This window comes from Peromyscus eremicus, chromosome 1 (assembly GCF_949786415.1).
Source record: "Peromyscus eremicus chromosome 1, PerEre_H2_v1, whole genome shotgun sequence".
In the NCBI taxonomy this organism is placed as follows: Eukaryota; Metazoa; Chordata; class Mammalia; order Rodentia; family Cricetidae; genus Peromyscus; species Peromyscus eremicus.
In genome coordinates this window covers 178,412,884-178,425,667 of record NC_081416.1, presented here as the reverse complement: position 1 = coordinate 178,425,667, position 12,784 = coordinate 178,412,884, and positions in this window count along the sequence as shown.

Sequence of the window (12,784 nt, the reverse complement as noted above, 5' to 3'; positions counted from 1 at the left end):
CCAGCTGACCCAGCTTTTTATTTGGACAAAAGGGGACCTGGTGTCTACCCGCTTTGACCCAGCACATTCCACCAGGTGCACTCAGGGAACTGAGCTGGAAGGGCCCCTGCGCTCCCTGAGCACTCTAGGCATGCACAGGCACTGAGGCCAGTCTGGGTGCTTGTAACCCTGCCTGCAAAGGTCAGATCAGCACCCATAGAAGAATGGATCCAACACATAATCAATGTTCAGTCTCTTAACTATAGTGATGGGACTTGGATAGGAAAGGCAATTTCCAAAGGCATAAAGAGACATCAAAGTGTCAAATGTTTAAATTGTGGTAAACCTGGCCATATAAGAAGAAATTATATACAGTGAGATCCTAGAAACAATGTTTCTTCTAGGAATGACCCAAACAGAAGGCTCCAACCTTCTAGATTATAGAGAAGATTCAGCAAAGGCTGACACTGGACCTGCAAATGCAGATCAACAAGAGACACATAAGACAACCCTTTACAATCCAGAAACAACTTCGGGGGGGGGGGGGGGTCTCTTGCAGGCTCCCAAATCAAATGTGGTCCAGTCATTTCCAGTCACTGTGGAAGAAACTCCTCCTCAGGACAATTAGATGATCCAGTGGCTAACATAAAATACCATACTGCATTGGATGATAGAATAGCTTTGAAAGATGAATCAAAAATTCCAAAAAAAACCCCCACAAAACATAAAATGAATATTTTGGCAGACTTCCATAAATGAACAAAGACCAAAGCTAAGGGTATGAATAAATAACATTATACCTGAAGGCTTTCCTGGATGCAGGAGCAGATATGACTATAATTACACCAGAATCATGGCATCCAAATTGGCCTCTTCAGGAGGTAGATGTTCAATTCCTAGGGATTGGAACTCTAACTCAGCTAAAACAAAGCACAAGACGGGTTGAATGCATAGGGCCAGAAGGATAGAGAGGAAAGCTGAGGCCATATGTGGCTAATGTAGCAGTGAATCTATGGGGTTGTAATGTGCTACAGCAGTAGAATACCCAGATCTCAGAAGTGGACCATAAACCAATTCATGTTTCTGGGAATAATATTAAAAGATACTATAAGAAAGTCACCAACCATTCAGGCTGTACAAAAATAGGGCACAACAGCTGTTGAAATCTCAGAGGTACCAATGGCCCTACCCTCAAAATGCTAATTGACAAACCTGTCTGGGTTAGGCAATGGCCTATGACATCAGAAAATACAGGCCTTAGAACAGCTGGTTCAGGAGCAACTAAATGCTCAACATATTGAAGAATCTACCAGCCCTTGGAATTCTATGTTTGTTATTAAAAAGACACCTGGAAAATGGAGAATGCTGACAGAGCTGAGAGTCATAAAATAAATCAGAATATGGGCTTTCTGCAGAATGGAATGCCCTTGCCCTCTCTGTTACATACTGTAGTTATTGACTTAAAAGCTGTTTCTTCACTATACCTCTACAAGAAAAGAATAGGGAAAATTTGCCTTCACAGTACTTATTATAATTCTCAGCCAGTTAAGAGATATCAATGGAGGGTACTACCACAGGGAATGTTAAATAGCCCCACCCTGTGCCAATATTTTGTGAAAAACAATTGGAAATAATTTGTGTACAATTCTCACAATCTATAATTTTCCATTATATGGATGATGTCTTATTAACTGATTCAAAGTTAGGTACTTTAGAAAACATGTTCAAAGAAGTAAAATTTTACCTTGCTGCGGATTACAAATTGCTCCTGGAAAAAATACAAAGAGGAGATTGTATTAATTACTTAGGATATAAGATAGGTTTACAAAAAAATTAGACCCCAAAAGGTATAAATCAGGAGAGATCAGTTGCAGACTCCAAGTGACTTTAAAAAATTGTTAGGAGACATTTCCAGTTTACTGCCCACCACTGGGATAACTAAAGATGAACTAGTAAATTTTTCCAATACCCTAAACGGGGACAAGGACTTAAATAGTCCAAGAGCATTATTAGCTGAAGCTGAAAAGGAATTGGCAGTAGTGGAAAAGAAAATATGAGAGGCACGTGTGGATTGTGTGAATCCAGAGCTTAAGTGCATTCTGGTTATAATATCCTCTTAATGTAGGAGGAAGATATTATTTTGGAATGGATATTTCTACCATGTAAACAGGGTAAGAAATTAAAGACATATGTGGAAAAGATTTCTTTTTTTTTACATTCATCAATAATATTTTATTGTCAGCATATAAGCAGTAACTTCAAAAGCAATTTTATTTTAAAAATATGTATATTGAGCACATTGAATACAGAGAAACTACATATGGAAATTACAGTAGGATGGTACAACATCAAAGTAATGGCAAATGGAAATTTTAAAATACTTGGAGTTTCATGATCTTGGTGAGATTATTATTTCCTTTGTTCTACATTAGAACTGCATGTTTCTGATCTTGTATAGGGTCTGTTAGGATGTATGTTTCTACTAAACTTATCTGTTAACATTCTGTATGTTAAATTTTTAATTTGTATCCCACTTCAACTGAGCAATATGGAACTGTCTAGAGAATATGCATTGTGAAATGAAAGCAGATTAACTCAATTTCTACATCAGTGTTGGGAAATGTACAAGACTAATTGTTTGCTTTCATGTCCAAATGTTTGCACATAACTGCATTGCTTTCTTTACATGTGTATAGACATGGAATCTGTTTTCCAAAGACCAGTAACATAATTAACCATCAATATAAGTAATTGCAGAACTAACATAACTACCAACTTTTCCACTGAGGACTTCATCCGCCAAAGCCCTAGCTTTTGTATATTCCAACCATTTCTAGGTAAATGGCTTTGTGTCGACACTTAGTGTGAAACAATCCTCTGAACACTTTGATGAAGTAGAGCTTATTTTAGTTGCTATGTGCAGGAATATATATGATAAGCAAGTTAAAAGACATGTGAGAAAGAGGTATTTGTAGATATAAAATCATAATTATGTGCTTTAAGAGTAGGTATCATTATCTTCATCATACTTAAGAAACTAATTTAATCAAATTGTTAAATAATTCTATGTGGTAGAGCTCCCATATGTATAATTAGCATTATTAGATTTATTAAAAATGAGACTTTTAAGACAAACTAAGAGCTGGTGTTTGAAAAATGCTACTTACCGTAACTGCAAACAATGACTAGGTGCTTATTCCCGCTCTGTCTCCCACAGAACATTTATATCTAGGAGCAATGTGAGTGTTTGAAAAAAGTGGTGGAATGTGCTATTCTAATATGTTGGTGCATTTTAATATATTACACTTGGTAGTCCATTGGTGAAGGCAAATTTGAAGTAATGATTTCATTTCCCTTGGGCATTTGTATGCTTACACACACACACACACACACACACACACACACACACACCACAAAAGTAGAAGTAAAAATCCTCTAAAAAATATAAAAGAAGCAGAGAGGTAAATCTGAAACAATGACCAGAAAACAAACCTCAGAATCTGCTGACCCACACCAAGCAGCGAGACTACTTTTCTATGGTTCCCATAATCTCTCAAAGCAGCAACACTTGCTGACCAAGCTCTCAACACACATAAGCTTGTAGGTGACATATTCGAATCCAAACCATAATGTAGTTATAAAAAGCAAAATTAAGCAAAACTTCATAATTTACAAGATTGAAGAAAGAGAAATGAAGCTACATTTCCAGAAACATATGTTAATTTTTTCCCAACAAAAACCTTAAAGCATAAACAAAGCAACTAGCATTGTGGAAAAGATTTCTGATCTGATTTTAAAAGGAAAATTGAGACTTTGTCATTTGACAGGAGTGGACCCAACAGAAATTGCCGTACCTTTAACTAATAAAGAAATTTCCTCTTTATGCAAAGATAATGAATATCGGCAAAGAGCGTGCAGTAGTTTTTTGGGAGAGATTAATAACTGCTATCCCAAAAATGAGAGAATAAAATTCATAAAAAGAATCATTTGAGTCCGGGTGGTGGTGGCGCATGCCTTTAATCCCAGCACTCGGGAGGCAGAGGCAGGTGGATCTCTGTGAGTTTGAGGCCAGCCTGGTCTACAGAGCAAGATCCAGGAAAGGCACAAAGCTACACAGAGAAACCCTATCTCAAAAAACCAAAAAAAAAAAAATTAAAAAATAAGAATCATTTGGGTCCTTCCTCACATTGTACAGAGAAAACCAATCTCTGGAGTCCCAATGTTCTATATGGATGCTAATAAAGCAGGAAAGGCAGGATATAAATAAGGAGGTTTAAGTAAAGTGGTTCAAATCCCTTACAAGTCTGTATAAAAGTGAGAAATGTATGCCATTTTTATGGTACTAACGGCCTTTACAGAACCTCTCAATATAGTTACTGACTCTCAATATGCAGAAAAACTTGTGGGTTTTTTTTTTCATAGTTTTTCAAGACAGAGTAATAAAAAATATAATAAGCCATGTAAAGATGGAAAATACACAGAGTGTGTAGATATTGTATATTATTGTGTTGTTGGGATTTTTAACTGCAGAGAGATGTGATTGTAAAGGCTGCTAAGTTAAACCAACATATATTTTAAAGGTATTTTGACTTTCAAAATATATCTAAGGATATATTGCTTTGGAAAAGAAGTTCTGTTTTTGTTTCCACAGAAGATGAGAACCTATGGATTGCTTCCAAGTTAATATAGTTTGATCGAGAAAGACCTCCTGAAAAATCTTCAGTGGGAACAGATGGCCCAGATGATCTAACATTTCAGAGCACCTCTGTTGCAGGTTCCTCTGAGTTCTGCATCCAGAAAGGCTTCAAGGTTGCTGGCTGAGATGATCCAGCTTCACAGACTACTCAAGTCAATATTTGACCATAATCCTAAATTTTCTTTGTGTCCCCATAAGATTACTAGTGCCCCCAATCAGCAGGAAGTAGCCTAGGAAACTATGCCCACATTCCTAAAAAAAATGGATTATAGATGTTTATCTTTGTTTACAGTATTGGTACCAATTATTATGGATAATGGTTAGGAAAAAAGCTGAACAAGCCGGGCGGTGGTGGCACACGCCTTTAATCCCAGCACTTGGGAGGCAGAGCCAGGCAGATCTCTGTGAGTTCGAGGCCAGCCTGGGCTACCAAGTGAGTTCCAGAAAAGGCACAAAGCTACACAGAGAAACCTTGTCTGGAAAAACCAAAAAAAAAAAAAAAAAAAAAGCTGAACAAAGGAAATTAGATTCAGGCTTTTTGTTTTGAAAAGAAAAAAGAAATGCTGTGGGATAAGGTATACTGTAAAGATTTGTCACTTCTTTTGGTTTAATAAAATGCTGATTGGCCAGTAGCCAGGCAAGAAGTGTAGGTGGGGTGACTAGACTAGGAGAAGGCTGAGAAGAAGAAAGGCAGAGATGGAGTTGCCAGCCATACCCAGATGAAGTAAGATGATCTAAATATCACAGAACAGAGAAGGACCAGACTGAGAAGAAACAATGTGGAGTATAGTAAGAATAGGAGATCTCCAATGAAGTCTTTCATGACTGGGAGGTCCTTAGTTCCTGGGGAAAAGTGAGAGTTGTGCAGATAGGATAAATTCCTGCTCAAGAAAATCTAATTGCTCCTGGGTAGCTAGCATTTAAAGGATAATCGGGGTATGTGCATAGCCACAACATACTACCTCTAGTCCAATGGTTGAAAGCATTGAAGATGGAGCAATGACATACAATAGGTGAGGTGTGGAGGTAGAGATCTAAAATAACTAGAGAGCTGTGTGGTGGTGGCATACATCTTTAATCCTAGTGCTGGGGAAGTAGAGGCAGGCAGATCTCTGTGAGTTCAAAGCCAACCAGGTCTACATAGTGAGTACCAGGACAACCAGGACTACATAGGTCTTATCTCAAGACAAAAATAATAAAACAACTTGAGGTCAAATCAGAGGGTATAAATAACAAGTGGATAAATGGGAAAGAAGACAGAAATGGAGACCTTCACACTAAAACAACAATGGGCATAGAGATGTTATGGAATGATTTGAACTCAGCCCTAACACATCTTTCCCCATTTCCCTGGTCCAGGCCACACCTACCTAGAGTCTCTGACAATGGCTGGAGACACGCCTACTAAGTCATGAACCCACACTACACTGCACAGCTCCAGAGAATCAATTACGTGAAACATGAAAGAGGCATGCTTCAAGGTCAAAACAGGGCCAGTGGATGGGCAGCACTGGTCTTGGTAATCTACCTTACAAAGAAGAAAATTGTAATTGCTGATATTGCTATAGTAGTCCCTACAAATAGTGATCACACTGGTCACTGCAATTTGGAGAATCAGTAAGCCAGAGGAAATGTCAACTTAAAGGTGGGGTGAGGGTAGGGGGTGATAGGGATGAGAGGCACAGAAGTGTTGTGGATATACCCAGAGGAAGTAAGAAGACAAGACAAGACAAATAAGACCCACTGGGCTGACTTTAAGATGTTTAACTCCTCCAAGCAAGGTGACACACATCTTTAATCCCAGGACTCTGGAGACAGAGGCAGGTGGATCTCTAAGAGTTCGAGGCCAGCCTGATCTACCTAGTTAGCTCCAGGCCAGCCAATGCTACATTAGTATGACTGTCTCAAAAAAAAGGTAGGAAAAATCCAGGTGATGGTGGCACATATCTTTTTTTTTTTTTTTTTTTTTGGTTTTTCGAGACAGGGTTTCTCTGTGTAGCTTTGCGCCTTTCCTGGAACTCACTCTGTAGAGCAGGCTGGCCTCGAACTCACAGAGATCCGCCTGGCTCTGCCTCCTGAGTGCTGGGATTAAAGGCGTGCACCACCACCGCCCGGCTTAGTGGCACATATTTTTAATCTAGTACTCAGGAGGCAGGTGGATCTTTGTGAATTCCAGGCCACCCTGATCTACAGAATGAGTTCCAGGACAGCCAGGGCTATACAGAAAAACTCTGAAAATACCAAAAGAGCCAGGCGGCATTGGTACATGCCTTTAATCTCAGCACTCAGGAGGCAGAGCCAGGCGGATTTCTCTGAGTTCAAGGCCAGCCTGGTCTACAGAGCAAGATCCAGGACAGGCACCAAAACTACACAGAGAAACCCTGTCTCGGAAAACAAAACAAAACAAAACAAAAACAAAAAAACCAACCAAAAAAGTAAATAAATAAACAACAACAACAAAGAACAAAAACAAAACAAAACAAGATGTTTAACCCCTAGATATGTTCTGGAAACAGCAGAGCAGGATTTGGAACCATTCAAATGGAGAAGGGAGCAGTGCACACATCTAGGTCCAGGACCATAGTACCTACTCTAATGGAAGGGGATATGCACATAGCTCTGATGTGGCAAGGAAATGACTCCTAGGAAGAGGAGGCAAGACAGCCCAGACCAGGATAATGGGATGGAGTTGACGGGGTTACCCTGTGAGGCCATAAGTGCAAAGTTCTTCAGCATCACATCATGGTACAGGAGTCTCTGAGTCTCCTCAAGAAGTACCCACTCCTCCTCGGAGAAGTACATGAACACATCTTCAAAGTTCACCCGCCTTTGCCACAGTGGAGAGAGTCCATGAGTGGCCTTTTCCCCAAGGACCCCACTCATGCTCTTCTGCACACCTTCCTATAAATTCTCAGGCTCAGAGGAAATATGAGGACTGGGTACCACTGGTGTTTGCTCTCCACATGGTCCTATTAATATGTCCATTTGTAGTAACAACAGGCATGTGGACAGATGCTGCAAGCTGCAGGAAAGTGTAATGGAATTCAGCTACTATCACAAAAGCTACTACTTGGAAAAGTCAAGGACTTTTCCAAAGGTCAAGCCATGGCTTAAGAAGTCTTGGTGATATGTTAGCTTATATATATATATATATATATATATATATATATATATATATATATATATATATATATATATATATATAATTAGCTGGTTCCTAAAATGATTTTCTTGCATGCTTCCAAGAACTCCTAACAGTGTATTTATCTAAAATGCCTATCAAGCATCCAAGGCCATACGAAACAACACTTGTCTCCTAGGTCAGGCGGATAGCTTTATTTCTTATGCAATTTAGGGTGAGACCCTTTTTTTTTTTTTTTTTTTTTTTTTTTTTTTTTTTTTTTTAAGACAGGGTTTCTCTGTGTAGCTTTGGAGCCTGTCCTGGAACTCGCTTTGTCGACCAGGCTGGCTTCGAACTCATAGAGATCCACCTGCCTCTGCCTCCCAAGTGCTAGGATTAAAGGCATGTGCCACCACCGCCCAGCAGAGACCCTCCTTTCTTATACAACCTTACTAATAGACCCCTAACTTCTTACCTAACCACTTCTAGGAATATAGACCGAGCACATAGATCCCCTTTTCGATATACTAACAGTCATTAGCACTCAGTTGACCTCTTTTACCACTCCCATTTTGGATTATAAAAGAAAACCTGGTGGACACTGCTTGAGGAAAATTCTTACCTGCCTTTATGACCCTGCAGAATTCAAGCCTGGCAACCTTGCTCAGCCAGAGGATTGCTATTGCTTGGGTTTATAATTGGACTCCAGAGAGACTTGAGGGGAACGTAGAGGACAGAGAGATGGAGAATGCGGAGGGATAAGGAAGATTTTTGACCAGAGAGTATGTGTGGACAATATGGAAGATGAGGAAGAGTCAGATGGGGAAGTACTAGCTGGGTAAAAACAAGATGAAAAGGACCTAGATGAGACAGACGAGAGAATTGGGGCTGGAGAGATGGTTCAGTGGTTAAGAGCACTGGCTGCTCTTCCAGAGGTCCTGAGTTCAATTCCCAGCAACCACATGGTGGCTCACAACCATCTGTAATGAGATCTGGCACCCTCTTCTGGCCTGCAGGCATACATGCAGACAGAAACTATATACATAATAAATAAATAAATCTTAAAAAAAAAGACAATAGAACTTAGAGGGAGCAGTAGATAAATATAGAAATTAGGCAAGAAAGGGGCTTGACATGAGAGCAGAATAGAAGCTGTGTAGAGAGAGAGAACTCACACAGAATAATAAAGTGTATGGGCTTAGGAGTTTCATGTACATAGATTCATTTCTTTTCTTCAAAGATTATCAGCTTGTTGTAGATTCCTACCGGACCCCGGGAAGGGACTATCAAGGGGCTGGACCCCCATAGTCCCCGATAGGCAGAAAGTCATCATATATGGTCTGGGCTCAGCACAAAGAGCCCTACTCTTCAATCACCTAACTCCATGGAGTTGGCATGATCATGCTGGACAGATAACCAAAGTTAGGCTCACTTTTCTCCCTTAAGATTGGTACTAAGGCCCAGAGCTCATCAGTGTACACTCTAACTCTGTAGAATTATTCTTTAGATCATCTCTGACACAACACTATACCTCTACCCAGTTGGTGGCATCTATTGTCACCTTCTTGGCTCTCTGCCTGCACTATCAGTGTGATGTGAATATTCTGTCTTCTAAACTCCAGCCTACACATTATCTTCCACCTTTGTGTATCTCCATCTGGGAACTCTGCATGGAATTCCAATGTTGTGTGTCTGGCTGCCCACTTGACATGGGCATAAATGAACTTTTGATTTCCATACGGAGATACTTCTAGCACTGACCTTCTGGGTTCAGATGATGGAACGTTCACTCTTCCCGCTGATAAGACTCAAATTCTTGAGGCAGCTATTTTCTCTCTTACATCAGGAAATGCAGTTCGATCGCTTTTCCCAACTACAAGGCCACCCCTCTGGCCCATGTGTTATCAGTGTTCACCTAGGATAATGTGGTAGCCACCACTCTGCTCTCCTTGCCTTTGTAATGTACCAAACCCTCGCCATACCCAGTCAATCCTTCATTCATCATCTAGAGCAGTGGTTCTCAACCTTCCTAATGCCTTGACCCTTTAACAGTTCCTCATGCTGTGCTGACCTCCACCCATAAAATACTTTGCTGGTACGCCATAACTGCAATTTTGCTACTATTCTGAATCATAAATATCTGATATGCTACCCCGAAAGGGGTCATGACACAAAGGTTGAGAACCACGGATCTAGAGAGTATCTTGGGACCTGAATCAGATCTCATCTCCCTCTAGTCTATACTCCTAACCACCCCTAGAATAGAGGCCAAGTTCTTCCAGACCATTTCAGCCCCTCATTCTTGTGTACTAACCAAGCCACAGTGCAGTTCTTTCTTTTTTATAATTTTGTTTGTCTTTTGTGTTGCTTTTTGAGATAAGGTTTCTTTGTGTAGCCCTGACTGTTCTCTAACTTACTCTGTAGACCAGGGTGACCTCGAACTCACAGAGATCCACCCGACTCTGCCTCCTGAAATCTGGCATTAAAGGCATGCACCACCACCGCCCGGCATAAAATAATTTTTTTTTAATGTGAGGGTTTTTTTTTTTTTTTTTTAATTTTGTTTTGATGGGAGCTTTACCGGCACGTCTGTGTATGCAGTGCCCACAGAGACCAGAAGAGGGCACCATATCCTATAGAACCGGAATTGTAGAGGCTTGTTCGCTTCCCTGTGCCGGTTGGAAAAGAAGCACTGTAACGACTGAATGAACCATCTCTCTAGCTCCAGTTTGTAGTCTCTTAAAAAATCCTCTCTGGCCGGGCGGTGGTGGCACACGCCTTTAATCCCAGCACTCGGGAGGCAGAGCCAGGAGGATCTTTGTGAGTTCGAGGCCAGCCTGGTCTACAGAGCGAGATCCAGGAAAGGCGCAAAGCTACACAGAGAAACCCTGTCTCGAAAAACAAAAAACAAAAACAAACAAAACAAAACAAAACAAAAAATCCTCTCTGAATCTTACCTCAGCTAGTTGTCCAGGTAGGTTCTTGTATCTAGAACTTCAATCTTATTTCAGTAAGGATCACAAATGGAATCCCTTTAGCCTGGACTTAGGACCCTTGACTTGGGGTTTCTCCAGAGTCCACAGAGCCAAGAAATCAGAAGTAGGCATGTAGTCCATGCAACACATAATCCTGGAAATTTAAATGGGTAAGGGTGGGCTGAGTGAGAGCATGGACATTCTCCCCTCACTTGTTTAAGGCTAACCATAATTACTTTCAGGTTCATGGGAATCTGTGAGACTCAAAAAAACCATGAAGAAGACCCCAGGGCTATGGCATATCTCCTATTCATGTGATGCTACAAAATACCTGAGATTGATTGTCTTCTACACTGTCTTCAGAACTCCGTTACATAAGAGCTAGAAGGTCATAATTTTGCTGAAAGAAATAAGCAATGTTGACATTTCAATGGTATGGAATAGGACCACAGAGATCATAAGAGTAAATGCAATGTTCTGGAACTTGTGACATGGCACCTGGTGACCTTCTTTTCCCCACATAGTCCTCTTCCTGTCTTTGCTTTATTTTATTTTATTTGCATTAGTGTTGTGCCTACATGTATGTCTTTGTGAGGGTGTCAGATCTTAGAGTCACAGATAGTTGTGATCTGCCATGTGGGTGCTGGGAACTGAACCCTGGTCCTCCAGAAGAGCAATCCACAGTGCTCTTAACCACGGAGCCATTACTCCAGCCCATCTTTGCTTTTTAAAGGATTTATTTATTCTTGATTCTTTTGTACTTGTGAAGACATTCTTTTTTTTTTTTTTTTAAAGACAGTGTTTCTCTGTGGGTAGCTTTGGTGCCTGTCCTGGATCTCACTCTGTAGACCAGGCTGGCCTTGAACTCACAGAGATCCACTTTGCTCTGCCTCCCGAATGCTGGGATCAAAGTTATGCACCATCACTGCCCGGCTGTGAAGACATTCTTTAAGGCCTACAGTGTGGTTTTAGAGAATGTTCCATGGATTGTTGAGAATGTGTATTCCATAGTGTTGCATGCAATGTTCTGGAGATTTCTGTTAAGTCCTTTTGACTTCTGGTACAATTTAACTCTGCATTTTCTTTCTGATTTTTTTTCAGTCTGAAATGCAGATCTTTTGATAACAGTGAGGTATTGAAATCACTCACTATTAATGTATCTGGACTTATTTGTCTTTTCATTACTAGAATTATTTAATAAAATTATGTACCTTAATATTTGGTGCATATATTTTTATACTACTAAGTTCTTAACAGATTATTTCCCTACATATTAATATATGGGAACATATATTGTGACCTGCCTTATCTATTTTAATTTGGGGTCAAAGTCTAATTTATCAGATAGAAATATACCTAATCATGACTGGTTTAATTTTCCACTTCCTTGGTATATTGACTTACATCCTTTTATTTTGAATCTCTTTGCCAGTGAGATTAATTATACAAACAACTTAACTGATGTTGTTTTAAATCCAATCAGCTATTCTTATTATTATTACTAGAGAATTCAAACTATTAGTAACTAGGATAGTTATTGGGAGATTTTTGGTAATTCTGGTAATTTTCTCTGTTGCTCATACACTTGGTTGAATTGTCTGCTCATCTCTTTCTTCTGCATTGTTTACTTTTTACCCCTTCTACCATCTTATAAAATCTTTTTTTGAAATTATTATTTTTATATGTATGAGTGTTTTGCCTGTATGTGTGCGTGTACTTCTGTGGAGTCAAGAAGAGGGCATGAGATACCCTGAGGCTGAAGTTACAGCTGGGTTTGAACCACCATGTGGGTGCTGGGAACCAAACTCTGGTCCCTAGGAAACTAATAAATGTTCTTCACCCCTGAGACGCCTTTCTGTTTCTGCAACATGTTCCTTCCTGTACTGTGATGGATTACACTGTCTTCTTTTCAGAGGGGGGCACTGTGATGCAGGTCTGTAATCCCAGCACCTTGGAATGGAGTAAGGAGGATTAGGTGTTTAAGACCATTTTATTGAATGAACTACATCATAC